We start from the raw sequence: 22,280 nt of genomic DNA, 5'->3' as shown, positions 1-22,280 counted from the left end.
GATTTCGGGATCAATCGAACATCGGCCCCTTTCCATTCTTTCGGCAGCCGCGAGCTATGCCAGATTTCGTTGATGTGTCCCAGGAGGCCGCGGGCCGCCACTTCGCTCATGTTTCCGAGCAACTTGTACCTGATCGCGTCCCTGCCGGGGGTGGTCTTTCTGTTGCTTTCGTCAAGGGCCGACCAGAGTTCCGTCATGGTGAACGATCTGTCCAGCTCTTCGTTTTCGGGGCCTCCCTCCCTCTCGGGAGTGGGGAACTGGCCCCGCTCGGTCCTGAGGTATTCTGCCTTCAGGTCTTCCAGTAGACTGCGGCCGTCCGCCTTGTACGTGTTGGGGACTGTCATGTGGTCAAAAGAACCCATACCCGAAGGGGGATTGGCCCCAGAAGATGTTGTCAGACAAGATGAAGAGAAAGAAGCAGCAGCATACGGGATGGTGAGAAGGATGTTGAAGTGACCAATGGAGAAGAAACACAGGGTAATCGAAGAGGAGGAGGAGGTAGCTTGTTCAGCGAATGGGAACTGCACACGATTAATGCGAGGTGAAGAGGAAGAGAACAAGGTTGGAGTGGATAGGGTGGAACGGGTTCTTTGGAGGAACGGTGGGAAGTTCGGGCCGTGCCTGCACAACGCACCAGCGGCATCGCACCGTTTGGCAGCGGGCTGCCCGGAACCACCGATTACCAGCAGCTGCGCTCTGCTGGCCTCCTGCTGACCGGCGGCATCGCACCGCCGGCGACCCGTCGAGCAGTGCCCCACGACGCACCAGCGGCACCACACCGTCTGGCAGCGGGCAGCTCAAGACCACCGATTACCAGCAGCTTCGCTCTGCTGGCCCCCTGCTGAGCCGCGCTGCTCAGCGAAGCCGAGTCATCGCACAGCGGGCAGCTCCGGACCACGACGCACCAGCACGGGCCATCGCGACGTTCGGAGACGTTCGGCGACGCGGAAGCCAACCAACCCACTGGGCCACGTCATCTGCATCGCACCGGAGTACCGGCGGTAGGATTTGCTTGAATCTGACAGAGACAGTTAATGTATTATAGTAACTTTAGGAGTAGAGTGTTGGTAGTGTGAGGTCGTGCTTGTTTTTGATGTTTAGTGTGATATATGTATGTTCAGTCACTATGATTTCGTTCGTTTGAGTGGTTTTGTTATGTAAATATATTGTGTTGCCATCAAATGAATCAACTTGAGCCTCATTTCTCGGCCGCGTGAGACGCGTGACAAAACATTTGGCGAGCCTGCCAGGATCTATCCTTGGCCCAACCACACGTCTCACCTGGCGGAGAGATGGATCTCGTGAAGGTTTTAACCTTGGCTAGTTCATCAGGTTTAAGCAAAGAGCAGTTTTTTGCATTGTTAAATGAAGAGCGGCGCAAAGAGCGCGAGAGGCGGTCTGCCGAGCTAGAAGAGTTGGATCGAGAAAAGGCAGAGTTAACGCGGCGCCTCGAGGAAAGGGAACGCATAAAGAACCGTGAACGCGCCGCACGTGAGCCTGAAAACATGCGGGTCGCCGACCCCCTTGATGCACGTGATAAAGAAAGTACGCAGATAGCCGGCAACGAAGAAGCACGTGCTGTTGAGAGAACGCGGTTCGCACAGCGCGATGATAGCAATGAAAAAATAAAAGCAAAAGGGCTTTCGCAAACGACCGCTGAGGAGGAAAGCGCGTTCGATGCGCTAGGAGGTGAACCGGCCGTGTATGGTAGAACCGCAGACCAGGCGCTTGGAGATCACAGTCGGAACACGCCAGGCAAGGACAACTTTCGGCTGCCTAGTACTTCTGAAGACTCAATCGATTTGACGGTCTCTGAAGGAGTAATAATTGAGACGGAGATACAGGCCGCTCCGTGCACTGGCAGTAATAACAACCGGTCAGAAAGCACTACTGGTCGCGTAGAAATGCCTACGTCTATTGAGAGTACACTTGTCCCACAAAAGGACAGTGCAAATTCTTTAGACGGCTCAGCAGACAGCTCCGCGTCTAAGATGGTAAACGAGGTCACCAGTGCGCAGCCAAGGCAGCGTATTTCAGAGCAGCTAGGACAGCTCCCTCAGACCCAGCTCCTTGTGGTCGACGAAGAGTCCCGACTCGAGGAATTCAGGTTAGGGACTGGAGAGGGGCTGGTCCCAGGTAAAAGGCAGTTGCCAGCATCCGGTAAGGGGGCTGAGAAGCAAGGGGGCGAGAGAAAGTGCCCGCGTTTTCGTAAGCGTGGGAAGCAGAGGAGGAAAAAGAGTTTGGTTCTTAGGAAGGTTCGAGTGCATGAACGGAGCTGTGCGAAAATTGACAGGGTAGCTGGGAAGTTCGCAGAGTTAGCGCACGCTACGAAGATGGCGCGCACACGACGAGCCAAGGCATGTAAGGCGAACGGATGGCTCCGTAATCAGCCCCGAGGCCAAGGTGGCATCCGCAGAAAGATATGCAGTGAGTTTTCCTCCGGGAGTAACCCAACTACCAGCGCCAGAGGAGAGCGAAAGCGCAGACCTGCAAAGAAGACACAAATGAAGAAATCGTGCGAGTCGCGCTTAATAGAGAGAAAGCTTGCACTAGCGAGGGACTGGAGATCGGGCACGGGTCATTGGGTAGTGAGACAAGTGAACTTTGATGGTGGTTCAAAGAGAGATGGCAGTGTAGTTAAAGGTGCTGAATGGAAGAAGCGCAAGAAGGTGAAGATGAAGGCAAGTGTCACCTAACCTGATGGAATACACGGAGATGACCTGGACAGAAAGAGGACTCATAAAGGTTACGAATAGGTTAGATAATAAGATAAAGCGTAAATGTTGTGGTATGGTGCAGACTACAAGATGTTGTAGGAGTATGAAGTGTACATGGAAACGAGGTAGTGGAGAAGTGTAGTGTGATTAAGAGTGTTTGCAATCTTCGGATTTGTTGATGTGTTTGATTTTGGTTATCTTAGAGCACTTTTCATGAGTACATTAGTGTAAGAGGATGAGGAAGTGTTGTCTCTCAGTGTTACGTGTTGTGATTGAGTGTAGAATTTGAAGTTAGTTTTGGTAAAGAGTGAACTCGGTGTGTGATGAATATTAGTAGTTGAGTAGGACTGATGTAGTAGGTTAATAGGACTGAGGTTGTTGTGACGTACGGACTGCGGACTTTGTTTCCACGAACAGGCGTGGTGTGTAGCAGTTTTTTTTAAGAAAAAAAAAACTCTTCAATTTCGGGGGGTAATGTCATGTGGTCAAAAGAACCCATACCCGAAGGGGGATTGGCCCCAGAAGATGTTGTCAGACAAGATGAAGAGAAAGAAGCAGCAGCATACGGGATGGTGAGAAGGATGTTGAAGTGACCAATGGAGAAGAAACACAGGGTAATCGAAGAGGAGGAGGAGGTAGCTTGTTCAGCGAATGGGAACTGCACACGATTAATGCGAGGTGAAGAGGAAGAGAACAAGGTTGGAGTGGATAGGGTGGAACGGGTTCTTTGGAGGAACTGTGGGAAGTTCGGGCCGTGCCTGCACAACGCACCAGCGGCATCGCACCGTTTGGCAGCGGGCTGCCCGGAACCACCGATTACCAGCAGCTGCGCTCTGCTGGCCTCCTGCTGACCGGCGGCATCGCACCGCCGGCGACCCGTCGAGCAGTGCCCCACGACGCACCAGCGGCACCGCACCGTCTGGCAGCGGGCAGCTCAAGACCACCGATTACCAGCAGCTTCGCTCTGCTGGCCCCCTGCTGAGCCGCGCTGCTCAGCGAAGCCGAGTCATCGCACAGCGGGCAGCTCCGGACCACGACGCACCAGCACGGGCCATCGCGACGTTCGGAGACGTTCGGCGACGCGGAAGCCAACCAACCCACTGGGCCACGTCATCTGCATCGCACCGGGGTACCGGCGGTAGGATTTGCTTGAATCTGACAGAGACAGTTAATGTATTATAGTAACTTTAGGAGTAGAGTGTTGGTAGTGTGAGGTCGTGCTTGTTTTTGATGTTTAGTGTGATATATGTATGTTCAGTCACTATGATTTCGTTCGTTTGAGTGGTTTTGTTATGTAAATATATTGTGTTGCCATCAAATGAATCAACTTGAGCCTCATTTCTCGGCCGCGTGAGACGCGTGACAGGGACCTTGGTGAGGTTGCGGTTGGTTGCGGTTTCGCTGCTCAGCGGGTCGATTAGGTGCCCTAAATAGGCACCAAGTCTTCCGTGCCGATAGCTTTCCCTGCAAGCCATCGGAAGTGCTCAGCCAGTTCTCTCGGTATAGCGTGGCCGCGTCAGGGGCGATCTGTTTGTTGAGGACCGCGATCACTTCACCAGCTTCTTCTTGTGACGTTGGCGCTTCCACCTCCACGTGAGCGAGTGCCGGGCCGCCCACATGTGAGCCAGCCTGGCGTCCACGAAAGGTGTCTGCGCTGTCGTCGTTATTTCTCGCGTGAACTTCTCGAGGGCTCTTTTCTGATCCCTCACCCATTCGGCGAACGTTTGTTTTCTATCGGCTTCCTCACCCTTCTCCGAAGCCTCTTCTATTTCTTGCGTGTATTGCCGCATTTTGTCCCAGTCCGTTACGCGTGCCGTCTCCAACACGGTGTGGTATTGGGGTCCCTTGATTGTAATGTCGACCCCGATGTGATCGGAGCCCAGGTCCACGCCTTCGTTTCCCCAGGCCACGTCCAGTGCCCCCGACAGCCACTACAGGTCCGGCGTCGTGTCCCTATTGGCACGGCTGCCTATTCTGCTGGCCACGTCCAGCTCGTTTAACGGGGCCATCTCATGGCCCTCCGTGGACTTGCCTAGAGGTTCGCCGCTCTTCGATTGGTACTTGTATCCCCACGTTGTGTGAGGGGCGTTGAAATCGCCGAGGATCAGGAGCGCCCTGTTTCCCGAGGACCTTTTCGTCTGGCACCTCACTCGATGACATTCGTACTGCCTCTGCGACGGGCGGCAGTACGCGCTCATGACGTCTAGATTTCCCGTGTTGCCAATTGTTCTTGCCTGAATCTTGACGAGCCTGTGCTCGAGTCCGCCCAGCGCGGCGACGTTTTGAGTAGCCGCCACGTTGCTGCGGACGAGCACCGCCGTCCCTTCCTCCGTCGGGTGCGTGTACGTAACGTATCCAGGCAGTCTGGGCTTGCTGTTCGTTTCTTATAATGCTATTACATCATGCTTGTGTTCGAGCCCGTCAATGTGGAGTAACAGTTCCACCTCCTTGATGCGGATCCCCCGACACTTCAATTGATAAATGACTGTAACGTCCCCTCCGCTGGTCTTCCTTTTCTAATTTGGTCTTCATCTTCTTCGAATGTTTCTATGCGGCCGCGCCTGTACGTGATCGATTCCTTGATTTTTCTCAGCCTGTTCTTTCTTCAGTGACGCGAAGCGGCTCCTCACGGTAATGGTTGCTACTTTGGTCGCTAGCCGTTCGTGTTTGATTGACAGCGTACGCACTTGGCCTTCGAGAACCTCGAATCTGGCATCTATCCCGCTCAATTTCTCGTTGATTTGGGTAATGGCCGTTAGGATCACTGTACACTCTCCTCCCTTTGGAATCTGTGCCACCGCTGTCACCATTCCGCGGTTGACGGTGCTTTCTTCGGCGTCCATGTCTTCTTAGTGGCTCGGCTCCTGTTGCTTGCGCCCTGCCGCCCCCGCTGCCCGCCCTAAGCCGGGCGACGGGGGGTCCCTCCGCGACACCTTGCGCAGTCCTCCGGCGTTCTCCACCGTGTTGTTCTCGCCTTGGGGTCTCGCGTTTGCTGAGCTTCCACTAGCTAGCGCATCTATTTTGCTCATTAAGGCCCTGATTTGTCGTTCTGCTCTTGTATCCGAGCGTTCTGTCACTCGATGATTTCATGGAGCGATGTCACTTCGTTACTATCCAGTTGCGGGCTAGCTCTTGGGTTAAAGGGTTGGGAGGGGGAGAGGAGCGGGAATTCGGTTGCGCTAACCCGAGCTACAGAAGACCTGCCTGCCCGCCCATCTTGCTCTCGGCAGTTGTCCCTCGTCGTCAGGTATACTCGGCCCTGGATCTCGATTCGACCCGCGGTCTCGATGATCCGGCCCGAGGTATCGAACCGGCCCTGGATCTCGAACGGGACTTGGTGCGGGACCTTGATCTTCCGCTCGAACCTCGACGCGTCATTTCGCAGCGGCGGCGGCGCCGCCGCAACGGGATCGTGACTTCGATCGAGAGCGGCTCTGGCGGCCGCCGCTGTTGCTGCTGCGGACCGGCGTCTGGGGCCAGCCCCGTTGCGAAGAGGCGCTACGTTGGGGTCGCCCTGTAGGACCTTTTTTGCCTTGCTTGCTGCCCTCATTGGCTTCTTCCGCCCGGCGCCATTCCCAGGGCCGTTGACGGACGACGTAAAGCGTTTCGAATCTCGTCTTGCAGACCGTGTCGGCGGTGAGATGTTTCCCCCCGCACAGGCCACCCTTGGGTACGCACTTGTGGTCTTCTCCGGGGTTAACGGCGCCGCAGCCCCGGCAAATCTTGCCTTGAGGGCTCGGGAACACGTCCATCGTGTGCCCCACTCGGCCGCATGCGGAGCACTCGTCAACATGCTTCCTATGCAGGGTGCGCTCGATTAGGAGATTCCCGTATAGGACGTATTTCGGCACTTTGTGTCCCTCGAAGGCGATCACCACCGACCGGGTCTTCCCGATGCGGTTCGCCTGCAACGCTGTGGGATTGTGCTTGTGCACGACAAAATCTTGTATGTTTTGGGCGGTGTCCTCCAGTGGGATGCCCAGTATTACTCCTTTCATGGTTCCGTAAGGGGCCGACTCGTACGCGCTGACTTTGTGGGACGTTTCCCGAATGTCGATTCGCTCCACCATGGCGCATCTGTCGGCGTGCTCCCTCTTGGAGGTACTGACGACTATGATGTTCTGTTGGTGGTTTAGCCATATCACATCTTCTCTTGAAGCAATTGCATCGAATTGCGCCGCCGCCGTTATAGCTCGGCTTATGTCCACGCGGGCCACGTCGCTTACGCGACGCCCGCCTCGTGGCCGCATGGCCATCTTCACATCTCCGTGCGGCAGGTCTGGCATGCGCGCGCCCTTCAGCAGCTTGCCCTTGTTTATTCGTTCCTTCGTCCTGTGCTGACGTAGATCGTTGCCGGTGGTGCCACCGAGGTCGTTGCCCCGGCCGTTGATGTCATTCGTGGCCTTTGTGCCATGTTGGCTCGCTTGTAGTACGGGCGTTAGGCTTAGCAAACCTACGCCGCCTTGCTTCACTTTTTCGCCAACGGTTTTCCACCCCTGCGCTTTTGTCGTCTGAAAAGGCGAAATTTCTACGCCTTCCACTTCTACTCGCATAGCGGTAGACATCTTGGATCGTTGCACGCTTGCGTAGCAACCCATGAATCGATGTTCGGCTTGCGGCGTCACCGGGACTCGGGCTAGCCCTACCGCTTCCCTCGTCCGGTGCCGAAGTCGTCGTTAGATTTCGCAGCTCGCGGGCACAAAAATATCCTCTAATTTCCAAAAACATTCCCCCGCATTTCCCCGAGGGGGAGAATGTGAAAGTGCGAATGCACGGTTGTCGGCCCGCTTGCGGCGCTTGCGCTCGGCCCCCGCAGCCCACAGCCTCGCCGCCTTCTCTTCCATCTCTTCCATCGGGTTTGTAGTATCACGTGTACACCACGCAGTTATCAAGCCGCTATAACGCCGCTGAGTCGCCAACGCACGCCGCTGACGACGTAGTTTGAATGCGTTAAAGATATAAGGCGCGTCAACACTGATATCACCGTCGCGTCCGTGGCTTGATCGGTAGAGCGTCGCGCTGCGGCCGCAAAGTCTGCGGATCGAAACCTGGCGCCGGATGCTGTTTCTTTATAGAGGAGCACTGCGGACGCCGACGCCGCCGCCAGCGGTGGATGGTTTGGGGTCGCTTATAAAGTGTATTCACACTTAAAAAATGGTCCCATACCTCGTAATTCGGGTTCCCGGTGGTCCATGCAACTTCACACATCCGGTCGATGCACTTTCATAAAGCTGCGGTTGAATTAACCGGCGCAATTACCGAAAAACGACGGAACGGATGCGGAGCTTTTCCAGAGATGTCGAGCGAACGCAGCAGCCCCCTAGACCTTCGAAAGCCCTCTCCCTAGCGCTCGTTGCGTGATTTCACTAGTTCACACCAAGTTAGCGAATCCAGTTGACGCGGGTTAAAGCGCGTGCTACCGCGGCCCATTTTGTGAGAGATGTGAAAGATTCGAACAACACGATCCAAGGCTGTCAGTCATGGAGACATTTCAGGGGCAAGATCGAAAATTCATCTCAGGTGCAACAGCCGGGTCTCCGACGAAAAGAGGAGGGCACGAGCTTTGCTGTTTCTCCAGCCTTGCAACACTTCGTGGACGCTATTACTTTTTTTGTCTTTATTGCATCGCTCGGATTCCCCTCTATAACCGGTGTTGGCAGCACCGGGAACATAACGAAAGCGAATAGCTCACGTAAATCGGAGACGAGAGTGACGATCTTTTTCCTGCATTAAGTTTCTGTGCTCCGGTGGCGGTTATGTTTCGGTCCAGCGGTAAATATACAGGCACTGCGAGGGCACAGTACGTTTTTCTGCTGGGTGTCACAACTGATCCACATACAGTACGCCGAATTTTATGCCCTAATGGTCATGGCATCTCTTGCCAGGACGTAGATTTTAGGTCTAAAGGATACGTACAGTTTGAAAGCTGACTGAAAGATACCCAAGAAGACGCGTAACCTTTTTATCTTAAATGTAACATTACGCGTTTTGTACGATTGTCGGCGTTTCTAAATGGTCGACAGTACCTCGTTTGTTGAGAAGTAAATATTGGAGTTTGCTATTTGTCTCCAACGTTTTCTTTTCATTTTCGTTTTACCTTAAGCAGAGGTCACAAAGGGTGCATAGCGAGCTGGGGCCCGACTTGCTCGACCACCTTTATCTGTCATCGGAGTCGGTCACAAAAATGGGCAGCCAATTAGAAAGGGACTTTTAATTGCATCTTGTTACGGTGGGGTCAAGAAAAAGTCGTTCGTCAAGCTCCGTTCCTGTACACCTCCGCTCGAGGCACTTGTTGCCTAATGAGGTAAAGAGTAAATTACACAAGAAAAATTGCCAACAAATGAAATTTCCGACCCCGGCGTCGCGGTGGCTGGAGCACGTGCTGCGAGGGGCTTCCGAATACACTTATTGTGCTCTTACATGCTCTTAAACCAGTGTTAGTTTTTACAAAAACACTTTACACCGCCATTTGAGATTTTTGATGCCACAATTTTTTGTGCGGAAAAGAGCATGGGCCGCGATTACCTCTTTTAACGCTTTTGGTCCTTTCTGTGTTACTAAGCAACGGCTTTTGCTGCGAGTGGCATATTGCATTCACCCCCTAGCCTACCAATATCGGACAAGTTGTGTGCTGCACTTAAGTGCCTTCACACTTGATTGTTGTAACTGGTTTCCGTGTGTAGAAACACTGCGCAAAGATGCTTAATCTTCGCTTCTTTGCGTTAACATTTATGAATGCTGGAAGGGGGACGGATCAAACGTAACGTTTCAAGGGAGAGCTTGGTGGCTCAAAGCTTCTCAATTCCAGGCAAACTCACGCACACACACACTGCGCACGCCCCAGAGTACTTCCCTGTAAAAAAGCCGCATTTTTTTGGATGCTGCTGAGGTAAGCTGGTTGTGCAGTTGGCTTTAGTGCCTGCTATCACAAGTACGCTCACACGATATTTCTTCATCGAGCAGAAAATATTGCTATGTGTGCAAATTAAGGCGCATGTTAAGCACCTCCATGCGCCTTACATTCATTCGAAGGCTTTGAAAAACCAATCATAGTCATCAACAGCCTACTTAGTGTCGCTGGAGGAAGAAGAGATCGCCTATTGACCTCCAACTAACTACACTTTTCCGGCGCTGCTCGAGTCCATTATTTGCCTCCCAATTTCTTTATTCAGTCTCTCCATCGAGTTAATGGACTTTCCCTTCTACTGGAGCCATCTCTTGGCAACCACTTTCTTACCGTGGTGGTCCATCGGTTGTCCTTACGCCTGCTTGCTTGTATATTCTCCTTTTCAGAGATGTAGGTAGCTTACGTTTTATTATTTGGGAGTACCTGCCGAGTGCGCCCCAGCCCATGAAATCTTGCGCCGGATGTCGCTCTCGTGGTAGGGGTCAGTGCTGACAATCCGTCCTATCTGGTTATATATTTCTACTTCTTTAGCATTTGGTTACAAATGCTGAAGAGGGCGCTTTCGGCAAGCCTATTTATCATTACTTTAAATTTCTTCATATTCAAGTTTTTTTCTACGACCCTGCTGTCTGATTGTTGCTACTCAAGCGTTGTTTGCAGGTGTTCTGCAGTCTCAGTAATACTCGGTCGTCTGAGAACCTCACATGACTCAAGAATTCTCCGTTTATCCCTAATCCTTGTCTTCCCAGTCAAGCTCTTTGAATACCCATTGAAGACATACTGCCAACAGTTTTACCGGGATGGTCTCATTGTTGCAAGCCCTTTCGGATCGGGAATTAGTCGCTTTGCTTTTGAAGGCATATCCTGCCCACGCATTCTTAAATATATTGTCTATGCAGCCCTCATCTACACTCTGGTTCTTTAATGTTTCCAGCATTGCTACGGCGTGTAGTGAGTTAAACTATTTTTAATAGCCTATAACTGCAATGTAAATGGGGTTATTGTACTCTGCGGATTTTTCTATTACTTTGTTGATGGCATGGTCGTGATGCAGCGTTGAGTATCTTTTCTTAAATCGAGAGTCATCTCTAAGTTGTTGCAAATCTAGGCTGTCATTGATGTGGTTAACCATTACTTTGTTAATCAGCTTGTATACAAAAGAATAGGCTAAGTGGTCTTAAATTCTTACCATCCTTAGAATCGCCCTTCTTGTGGATCAGAATTACTTTAGTGTTTTTCCAGGCTATGTGCACTTTTAAGTCCTTTGACGTCCTAAAAATTCCAGCAACCTTTTCAAGCACAATCTCTCTTCCCGCTTTTAAAAATCCAAGGTTATGCTGTCGCCACCTGCAGCTTTCCCTCTTCCCATGCTCTTGTAAGCCCTTACCAATTCTTCTTTAGTTATTAATGGGACATCATTAGATAGGCACGTACGCCCAATAGTTTCTCCTGGTCTTACGTCGCTGACGTATAGCCTGGCGTAGAGTCGTTCTGCAACTTTCATTAGATCACCGTGTTCTGCGTAATGCTACCCATCTGGTCTCTGAGTACAGACATGCTCTCTTCGCCAATAGCTAGCTAGGGCAGAGTTGTATTGAAAATATGCGATCGGGCATAAACATAGTCGCCGCCAGCACACTGCAGCTCTACTTTCGCGGTCACCATAATAACAGGTCAGAGCCAGACCCTAGGCGTTTTACATTGATCTCCGAAAAAACAAATCCGCCCTTCTAAACCACCAGAACGGGGTCAGTGCAGACAGACCTAATGAAGGCCTAATATCGCTAGTCAGTTAATCAGCAGCAGCTGTGGGAGAAGCAAGATGTAGAGAACAAAAAGAAAAAATGACTGAAAAACGAAGGAACTAATAACAAATTTTAGAACACGAAACTGTCAAGTGTGGCAGATCAGATTGAATTAGCCCAGCTGTCGCCACTGATTACACAAGTAAAAGAAACGACATTCATCATATATACGGCACTGATCGAGGAAACGCTGCAAATACGGGGAAGCTTGAAACCAACTAGATGAAAGTTGGCCATCGGTAAAGACATGATGCACGTACTCAGAGATGAGCAGGGCCACATAACACACAACTTGGACGAGATATTCAAGGTAGAAGAACGATTCTACACCAGGCTGTATGCCAGCGACGTTAGACCAGGGGAAACTACTTAGAGTACAAGCTCAACTTGCGAGGTCCCACGAATATCTAATAATGACGTAGGAAAGGCTCTCAAAGGCAGGAAAAAAGTAAAGGCTGCAAGGGACGACGGCATAGCCGTGGGTCTTTTGCCGAAGGAAGGAGATATTGTACTTGAAAAGCTTGTCTTACTATTTTCGGAATGCTTGAAGACTGTAAAAGTGCATGAAGCCTGGAAGAACGCCCACATTATTCTGATTCATAAGCATGGAGTTCCCATGGACCTAAAGGATTACAGACCCATCAGGCTACTCCCGGTTGTGTACAGCCTTTTTACCAAAGTTATAGTTAGCCTTATAGGTGACAGCCTGGATTTCCGAAAACCCAGAGAGCAGGCAGGGTTTCAGAAAGCGTGCCCATACATAGTTCACATCCATGTTGTCAATACAGTAATAGAAAAATCGGCAAAAGGCAGTAGACTCCCTTACGTGGCCTTCATTGGTTATGAGAAAGTGTTTGATTCCATAATCCCTGCAGCCATGCTAGAAGCAATGAAAGACCAGGGAAAAGAGGTGACCTACAGACGACTTCTAGAACCCATATATAAGAAATGCACGGGGAGGATAACCCTCCACAAGCAAAGCGGTAAAGTTCCATCCTGAAAGGGAGTAAGACACGGAGGTACCATATCGCAAAAACTACGCACAGCATGTCGGAAGGGGGTATTTAGAAAGCTTGGCTGGGAAAACATAGCATTAAGGATGAACGGGAAATACTCGAGCCATTTTAGTTTTGCGGATTACATGGTATTATTGAGGGATACCAAAGAACTCCGGCAAACAACGCTTCAGGAATTACAATTAGAAAGCACGGCGTGGGTCTGAAAATGAATATGCATAATTTAAAGTAATGAGGAATAAGTCTGTCAAAAAAGTCCTCGACAGCAAAAGAAACGGAACGCCAGAAGTAACATATTACAACTACATCAGACAGATGGTTAGCGCTGACCCTAAATACGAGACAGAAATCCAGCGCAGTATAGGTGTTTGTTGGGGAGCACTCGGAAACTACTCCAAAATTATGAAAAGCAAGCAACCTCTGTTATTGAAAGGAAAAATCTACAATCAGTGCATACTGCCGGTGATAATATACAGAGCTGAAACTTCGCGCCTTACTAAGCAGCTAGAAAGCAAACTTAGGTCGGCTGAACGGGCAATGGAATGAATAATGTTAGCAGGAACACTCAGGGACAGTAACGAACTACCTGGACCAGAGAACAAACTAGAGTAGAAGATGTCATAGCTCAAATGAAGAAAAAGAAATCAATGTACTTGGGATGGCCATGTAGTGAGACGAACCGACAACCAGCGCACAATTAGGGTAACAGAGTGGACGCCAATAGATGGGTATAGTAGAAGGTAAGGCCAGTAATCCGATGAAGGGACGAAATAAGGAAACTGGGGGGTAACCTATGGACTTGAACCGCGCAGGACAGGAGCAGTTGGAGGTCAATGGGAAACGCCTTCGTTCTGCAGTGGTTCTGAAAAGGGTCAAGATGATGATGAGTCACCACCATGACCAGTGTTTAGGCTATGAATCTGAAGCTTATTCTGTCAGAAGGAAACTCAGAGGAAAACTATGACCACGCCGTAGAACTGCTGCGGGAAGCCTTCGGCAAAGAGGAAAATCTGCGAGAGGTTTATATGAAGGAGCTTACAAGACTAGAAGCTGTCTAGAGCGAGAAAGACTTAACGGGTTCCAAGCGGCTTTATAACAAGGTACAGCTCAACAAACGAGGACTCTAATCATTGGGAATAAAACTGGAAAGCCACGCGCCGATGCTACTGACATTTATCAAGAAAGCTTTGCTTTCCGATGTGATGGTGGACTTCAAGATGAAGGAATCCACAAAAGAAACAAACAACATTGCGTGATCATCGCTATCTGTATCGGACGCCAGTGTTCAAACAATGCAAAGACTGTTAGATTTTCTGCGAATTCACATCAGCAGCAGAGGCGGAGTATTTGACGACCGAAGCAACAACCAAGTGGAAGACCATCACGCACCCAGGACGAACGTCAGACCTACGTGCAGGATGTCAAGTTTCCAGAGCATCGCAAGCAAAAAGTGCGTATTCTGTGAAAAACAAGGGCATTATGCAGAATACTGCCGACGGACCATTGCGCTGAACGAAAAGAAGGCTGTGCTTCAATGGGAAAACCGATGCTTCCGATGCACCAGACCAAACTATACGGCGCGAATTTGCCGAGCCAACTTTCGCTGCAAGACCTGCAAAGGAAGACACGCCACTTCAATCTGCTGTCCCAGAAAACGAGACCACAATAGGAGCGATGCAGAAACGATGCCTAAGTGCCAGGAAGAGACAAGCCAAGCTGCATCCAGCCGGTTGTTCAATATGCACACTCAACAGACAAACATCTCTTCGTGCATCTTGCTACAAACTGGTCTCTCTTGGAAAGAAGGGCAGAAATCTGACAGCTATGCAAGCATAATACTTGACACCGGGAGCCAACGATCCTTTATTCTTCAAAGCTTGTCGCAAAAACTAGGATGCAAGAACAAAAGGATGGAGAGGCTAACCGTTGGGTCGCTCGGTGGCGGCGAGAAAGAAATGGAAATGAGGGTTGTGGAGGTGAAAATTAAGAGGCATCCGCCCGAAGAAGAGATTCTAACTGATGCAGTGGAAATAGACATGATCTCTAAAGACACGTTGCCATCACCACCGAAGATAGTAGTGCAGGAAGTGAAAGCTCTAGGACTGACATTGGCAGATGACCTGACGCAGCATCACAAGACAAGGGCACCATTAACAACATCGTTGCTGCTCGGAGCGGGTTAGTAATGGGCGATCGTTACGGGACGAACCCAACGGCTTGAAGAGGAAGTAATGTCCGGGGAAACGATTTTAGGGTGGACGTTACATAGGCCAACACAATTTCGAGCCCAACCAATGAATTCGTCAACAGTGATGGTACTGAAGGTAATCACTATGAATGAAGACATAAACAAAGAAGTCAAAAGGTTTTTGGAGCTATAATCAATAGGCATCAGCGACAACATAGCTCACACCAAGACAACAGACAACGACCGAGTACATACGTACATCAAAACACCATGGCTTTCCAGGACGGACGTTACGAAGTCAAGCTTCCTTGGAAGGAACACGTCACATTGGACGAAAACAAGTCGGTCGCCGAAAAGAGAGCTTTACAGGTAACCAAAAAACCACTTAAGGACCCCAAAAATCTTCAAGCATATGATAAGGCAATACGAGAGTATATACACTCTTAGCCCAAATGGGAGAAAATGAGACGAACTGCAGCATTTACGCCTCGCGAAGGAGATTTAGTCCCCTAAAGACCAAACGCGCCAAGATTAGGGCCGTGTGCAAAATGAAGGGACCAAACGTTGGGCCCCCGACGCGAATGGGACCAACGGAAAGACTAACAGCACCCTTTGCTCCCGCAACGTTGCTGTTGCTCCCCCTGGCGGGGGCCCTCCGACTTGTTTCTACTTGTTCGGCGGCCAGCGGTGACGGACGTGCGAAAGGTGAGCTGCGGCGGCGGCGGCTTTTCCCCATTCGCCCTTTTTTTGAAGTTCATGAGCTTGCATGTTAGCGTCAGAGTGTCAGTTATTTGTTAAAACCAACGCCAGTCGATTCGCTTGGCGTTACTGCCGACGACGACCTAATTTTTATTTGTTTCGGTCAATATTTACCTAATTTTTACTTTACCCTAAAATATTAAACCCGCATTTTTTCTTCAAACGAGCCGCCCAACCGCATAAATAACCACCTCAGAAGAAGGAGCGTACAAAAAGGAACCTAACTGCTAACTTTTTTTCTTTTGAAATTGCAGTTTAATAAATTTGTAGCCAGAAATGTCAAAACGTGGTTAACACGTGGTCGAGACTCTTGAAGGGCTCTAACTTTTCAAGCGAACATACGAACACTAAAATAACAATATGGTGCTGTTAGGATACAAGAATTACTCTCTGAAATATTAAATTTTAAATGAAAACGTGATATTTTAAGCAGAAAAATTGCAAAACGTCTGGCAAAACGCCGGATCTGCAAGGGACGCGATACACTCTGAGGCTGAGTAGGGCAAAAATAGTTGCACACTCGTAACCGCAACTACGTCCAGAATAAATTAGCTGAATACGGCATTTTTCTCCATATTTTGCGGAACCCAAACTTGTAATCTTCCGGACCACGGCAGACCGTCAATATGAAGTTTTCCTCGAAGGCGCAGTCTGACCGCCGTAATAAAAGCCCTCTAACAGAACCGTAGTATCTTTCTGTACCTCACGGTGAGTTTTTTTTTTTTCCAGAATAGTGTTTTCTGATGGCTCCTTTTACAGTACCGGCCCTTCTTGTGGCCGCCACGGCGAACTTAAACTTGTAGTAAGGCGCATCCCCCCCCCCCCCCCCAAAAAAAAAAAAAGAATTGCTGGCTTTTGGGGAACTCGTGCACGAAACATTCTCGTCCTGCAGTCCTTCCCGCACCCACCCGTCACCCGCACCTTTCACATGAATCTCACAGTAGCAGGCGCACGCTCGCGTGACTAATCTACAGTGGCCGGCAGCCTAGCGCTCGCAGCGTGGTCAGCCTCAAACATTTTTGCCCCTTTCCTTTGAAAGCCTTTTTTATGTGCACATCCGAACTCACTGTGAACTGTCCGCAGAGAGGAAATAAAAACGTGCAGCCATAGCCACTCCCCATGCAGCAAGCTGAGGGGACGCCCTTTTGTTTGTTTCACCTGAGGCTATTAGTTACACATTGTTAAATTTGTTAAATATTGAGAAAATTTGGCTCTTGTTACATTTTTGAAATAAAAACGCATTGTGCGACACCACAGCCAGAAATCAATAATGACCTTGTTCTACAAACCCGCATTATCAGCGCAGAAAAGCAGGTTTTCTCCAATAATTGATTTTTTTTTGTTTTTTTATTTTTGATTGCAGTCAAACCATTTTGATTTAGAGCTGGTGCTGACAGGAAGCGTCTGTTTTCTTACATGCCTCGTGAAAGGGAGGGAAGAGGCCCTTGTTTCGTAGCACGCTACGTAAGCCTCTGAGCATGATAGCGAACCTGCATGCGAATAATAAGCAATCTTTATATTTTCTGTTGCCCTGATTCAATGGTTCAACGCGTTGAGTTAGGGGCATGAGTCCCCAGGTTCTATTGCTGGTTTGAGCGGCGTCTTTTCTGCTGGAGTCGGAAAAAAACAACACTGTCTGAGTTTCGCATGTTAAAGACCGTGGCCATGGTCTTAATTAATCCGTAGTCTTGTACTCAGTGCACTTCACGGGCCACGTTTGGCTGCACTACATAAAGCGTTGATTTTGCTTTTGTCTTTTTGCTTTTTGGGGTATTTTTACAGATACTTGTTAGGGCTGCTGAAAACTGTGTCTTTCTGAGTTTTGCGTCCTATCACGAATGTTATCCTACCAGGAATAACACTTGTTTTGTTGCCCTATTTCTTTCCTGCAGGAGCGTGACGACATTCGCCCATTGCCGACAGCTTCACGGAGGATGGTTGTCTCCTCTCAACGGACACGTACTTCGTGCAAGTGGAGCGCGCTTGCGCCAAGGACAGCAGCCATGAACACCCGGAATAGCCCAATACTGGACGCATCGCCTTGAAAAGGTGTGCCAAACAGGCCTTCGAAATAGAGAGTCCAGCATTAAGAGTAGAGTACGGTTTACTTGTGTTGTGTATGTTGCTTACACGGTGTTGCAATAAAAGCTTGAAAGTGACATTTTCTTTGTCGTGAATATTTCAAGTGGCCAAGAAATACTGTTTCTGGTCTCCTGTGTTTACTCGTGCCTTCTGAATTGCCGGTCTAATGGAACGACAGTCACTCATGGATTATTTGCACGATCCAGCACTCCGTCTTTTAGTATGTACGGTTAATCCATAGGGGAGCATTTTCACGGATGAACATTTAGTCTTGAAAGCATCAATTGGTCTAGGGGGAGTAATGGGAAAGATTAACGCTTGGTACTCAGAAGACCAACGGTTGGTCTCCAGTGAATTGACAGAGGAGACTAACAGTTGGTCTGCAAGCGAATAACAGTTAGTCTTTATGGCGGACCAACAGTTGAACCATCAAGGGACTAAGTGTAGAGGGACTAACAGTTGGTACCCTTGCCGTTAGTCCCAAAAAGGACTAATTCTAGTGACAACGCATTTAGTCCCCAAAAGGACTAACGCCGATGCCCCGTTAGTCCTTTTTGGCTTAGAGTGTAGAATCAGGTATAGCTAAGAAAGTGAGCACGGAAGAAGACAAAAAAAAATGAAAAACTACGTTTACTACATGCCTATCAGGCTGTGATAAAAGAGGACAGAGCGACAACCGGGATTCGAATCGTGTTTGATGCATCTGCGAGTCACACGGCAGGTCGGTCCATGAATGACAACTGAGAGACTGGACCAAACCTTAACCCTGACATTGCATCCCTATTGAGGAATTTCAGGCAACACAAAATAGTGATGGCTGCCGACGTGGAGAGAGCTTTTCTTCAAATAGCCATCCACGAAGACGATCGGGACGCACTTCGTTTCTTGTGGGGGAAGGAATTACCGAACAAAGACTCAGAGCTCCCGACAGTTGAGACTTGGAGGATGAAGAGAGTTACATTCGGCACGAAGCCCAGTAGTTTTCTGTTAGCTGCAACGATTCATCAGCATCTAGATACAGTAAGACAAAAGTTCCCAAACACAGTGGGTGAATTAAGAAAGGAATTTACGTCGATGATGTGTTGCTAGGGGCTGAAGATATGTCAACAGCAGGAACCATGCACAACGAGGCACGAAGTATCTTTCCTGCAGCCGGAATGAATTTAAGGAAGCGGACATCTACTGATCCAACCCTACGAAGTGTCTTTGACAAGGAAGGGGAAGACCTAGACCGGCGACTGAGGCAAGAAGGAAGAACTAAAGTGCTGGGAATGAAGTGGAATTTCATAGAGGACCAAATTACCTTTCCTAGCACGGCCTGGCGTTCGGAGATGGATGTCGCAGAGATAACAAAGCCTCAGCTTTTACAAGCCACTGCCAGATTGTGCGATCCCCTAGGACTATTGACACCCTTTTCCATACGAGCAAAGCTTCAATTACAGAATGTTTCGAAGAGTCATTCATCTGGGATGATCCTTTACCCGATGAATATCGAACAGCTTGTATAGAGCGTATTTCAGAACTGGAAGTGCTGGACGTTATTTCGTTACCAAGATGCTCACACTCCCGTGGAAAAGCAAAAGATATATCGACTCTGCACGTATTTTCTGATGCAAGCCCAAGAGCATGCGGAGCAGCGGCATATCTTGTGACCACATACACTGATGGAAGCAAGAACCCCCCTCTTCTAATGAGTAAAGGAAGCGCTGCACCGCTTAAGGACTTAACACTCGTATGAGTACAACTTCGGGCAGCAACGGTCGCAGCACGGTTAGCCAAATACATCGTGGACAACCTTGTGTAAAAAATCAAAGACGTCAAGTTCTGGACAGACTCACAAATAGTGCTTTGCTGGGTCAAATCAAACAAAATCAAGGACATTTTTGTTCAAAATCGAGTAAATGAAACCAAGAGGAAATCAAGTGCAAACCAATGGGGCTACGTAAAAAGTGAGGAAAACCCTGCCGATCTGATGACGAGAGGGATAAAAATGAAACAACTGCTTGCGTCACAAGCCTGGTGGAAAGGTCCAGTTTGGCTTATAAGATCTGGTGAGGGACCTGTATATGAAGCACAGGTAAAGAATGTGGAAGAAAAACATGTCGCGAACATGGAGCATTGTATGCTTACGTCGTGCGATAATCAAGAAAAATTTATTGACGTGAGCAGGTTCAGATCGGATACTAAGGCACTAAAGATCGCCGCATGGGTGCTACTTTATGCTGAGAAGCTACAAGAGAATAAAACATCAGGTCCTATAACAGCGGAAGAACTCAACAAAGCGGAATTATTTCTTGTCAGGCAAGAGCAAAAAGAACTCATGCGTCCAGGCGAGCCGGTCAGGAACGGCGCGACGGAAAGGAAAGGCGCATCCCAATTACATGGCATCGGAATTTTCACGGACAGTGAAGGTTTAATCAGAGTGAAAGGACGACTGGAGCGAAGCGACATGAGTTTCGATGAGAAACACCCAATCGTACTTCCGAAAAACAGTAAGCTTTCGGAGCTTTTGGTACGACAGAGAGAGAATGGCTTTATTGAGGTAAGGATTCAATGCTCGACCAATGACTCAGGAAATGGCGCCATTGCCAGCTGACAGAATCACCAAATTAAGTCCTTTTGAAGTCATTGGAGTCCATTTCACTGGACCACTGTACGCTAGAGAGGAAAAAGGACACACTGAGCAAAAGATGTACATTGTCATTTTCACGTGTGCGGTGACGCGAGCGGTACATCTTGAGCTGACGAAGAGCACATCCTCTTAGTGCTTTATACACGCTTTTAGGAGATTCGTGGCTAGAAGGGGCATCCGCAAGACCATCTACAGCGATAATGCCAGATCATTCAAAAGGTCGGAAAAAGAAATCAATAAAATACTCAGGATGGATGACGATAAAGTGCGTCTATTCACAACGAATCTTTAGATCAAGTGGAAGTACATAGCCGAGTTAGCAACCTGGTGCGGCGGGTTTTATGAAAGACTGATAAGAAGTTTTAAGTCAGCCATCAGAAAGACCATTGGAAGACGGCTTATGACAGAAGAGCAACTCCGGACAATCATTCTGGAAGCTGAAAGGGTACTCAACAACAGACCGCTCACGTATGTATACGACGACCCAAACGAACCACTGCCAATTACCCCGGCCGACGTCATAGGCGGTAGACAGAGACTTCATCAAGACCCCACAGCCGCCGAAACATGCCGAGGAGCTTTATGGAAGAACTCGCGGGAAAGAACAGCAGCGTGGTGGGAAAGATGGCAGCAGGAAAACCTAGCAGAATTAAGAAGCGCAAGCTTGAAGTCGTCAACCAACACAACGATTAAGGATTGATTTGATAGATTGTAGGGTTTAACGCGCCGACGCAACGCAGGCGATGAGGCGCGCCGTAGTGGAGGGCTCCGGATTAATTTTGACCACCTGGGGATCTTTAACGTGCGCCGAAATCTCGTACACACGGGCGTTTTTGCTTTTCGCCTCCATCAGAAAAGCGGCCGCCGCGGCCGGGAATCGAACCCGCGACCTCGTGCTCACAACGATTAAGGAAGGGGACATGGTTTTACTAGGGGACAAGCCACACCGATCCCATTGGAAGCTGTGCAAAGTGGAGAAGATATTTCCAAGCAGAGACGGCCTAGTCAGGGCATGTTTGCTGAAGACACCTGACCGGCAGTTGATCAGGAGACCGGTACATCTTTTGTACTCCATGGAGAGATGCTACAATTGAATCTCGCGGGCGGAAAGATGTAGAAAAACAAGAAGAAGAAGCGAAGAAGAAGTCACCACATGCCCGTTCCAGTTCGTGTCATCATCATGCTTTTCTAGAATTAAATATGTGTTCGTCGCAATGTCGCCACGGCCTCTGCGATTCCTTTGTCTCACCTTCCAGCATCAAATTTATTCGCTCACCTTCTGTCCTTCAGTTCCAGAAGCGCCTCTTTTGCCAAGTTCCAAACGCAAGTAAGCAAAAAAAAAAACGATTTCCACAACAAAATTGTTGTTTCCTTATCAAACGCCTCCCAAATTTGTAATATTATTGCGAGAGTGACGACCGATCGGCATGTCAGCGCCTTATCACGTTGTCAAGCCGCGAAAAAGGCGAGAGTACGCGCACGCGCATAGGGCTTTCAGCTGTATCCGTGTCGTCTGCTACGCTGTATTTATTGAGTGTGGTAGACCACCTGCCACTGCATCTGAATAACTTTGTTCACGAGAAACCGTGGTTATTTGACCCGCATGCGAGTATCAAATGCAGGTTTGATTTTTAGTTCGGGTCACTTTCTCCGCCCAGCGTGAGGAATGTTACGGAAAAGATAAATAAAAATAGAACATGACGGGTTTCTTGGCCGAACTGGCCCTAGGCCGCAGCGCGATATATTGCGGTGAATAATAAATCGGATAAAAATTAAAACTTGTGCCCACCGGTGCTTAGCTACCTTTGGCGGTAACGAAATCACCTTGCAAAGAAGAAAAACAGGCGGTGCGTTGCCCCGAAGAGAACAGCGGAGCAGACGACACTCCAACAACAGGTAGTTTTATGCGCATGCGCGCACTTTGGCCTGTTTTTCCAGTGAACACAGTGATAAGGCGCTGACATGCCAGTCTGTGGTCGCTCTCGCTATATTATTAAAATTTGGAGGTTGTACGAAGTAAAGTTTGGAGGGCATGTGCGGAACGCAAGTTTTTATGACAGTCGCCTCATTTTGATTGATTAATTGTAGGGTTTAACGCGCCGACGCAACGCAGGTGATGAGGCGCGCCGTAGTGGAGGGCTCCGGATTAATTTTGACCACCTGGGGATCTTTAT

The 22,280-nt window shown here is 49.2% G+C and overlaps 1 long non-coding RNA gene across 2 annotated transcripts in view; it reads right to left on the bottom strand.

Moving 5' to 3' along the window:
- Positions 1–22,280, bottom strand: part of LOC144137983 (uncharacterized) — a 151,062-nt gene that overhangs the window by 4,815 nt on the left and 123,967 nt on the right. The gene's annotated exons all lie outside the window — the stretch shown is intronic.

Source organism: Haemaphysalis longicornis, unplaced genomic scaffold, assembly GCF_048455015.1.
Source record: "Haemaphysalis longicornis isolate Haplotype H1 unplaced genomic scaffold, Haemaphysalis longicornis Haplotype H1 scaffold_5, whole genome shotgun sequence".
Lineage (NCBI taxonomy): Eukaryota > Metazoa > Arthropoda > Arachnida > Ixodida > Ixodidae > Haemaphysalis > Haemaphysalis longicornis.
The sequence above is the reverse complement of the archived record's forward strand: the minus strand, read 5'-3'. Positions and strand labels throughout refer to the sequence as shown.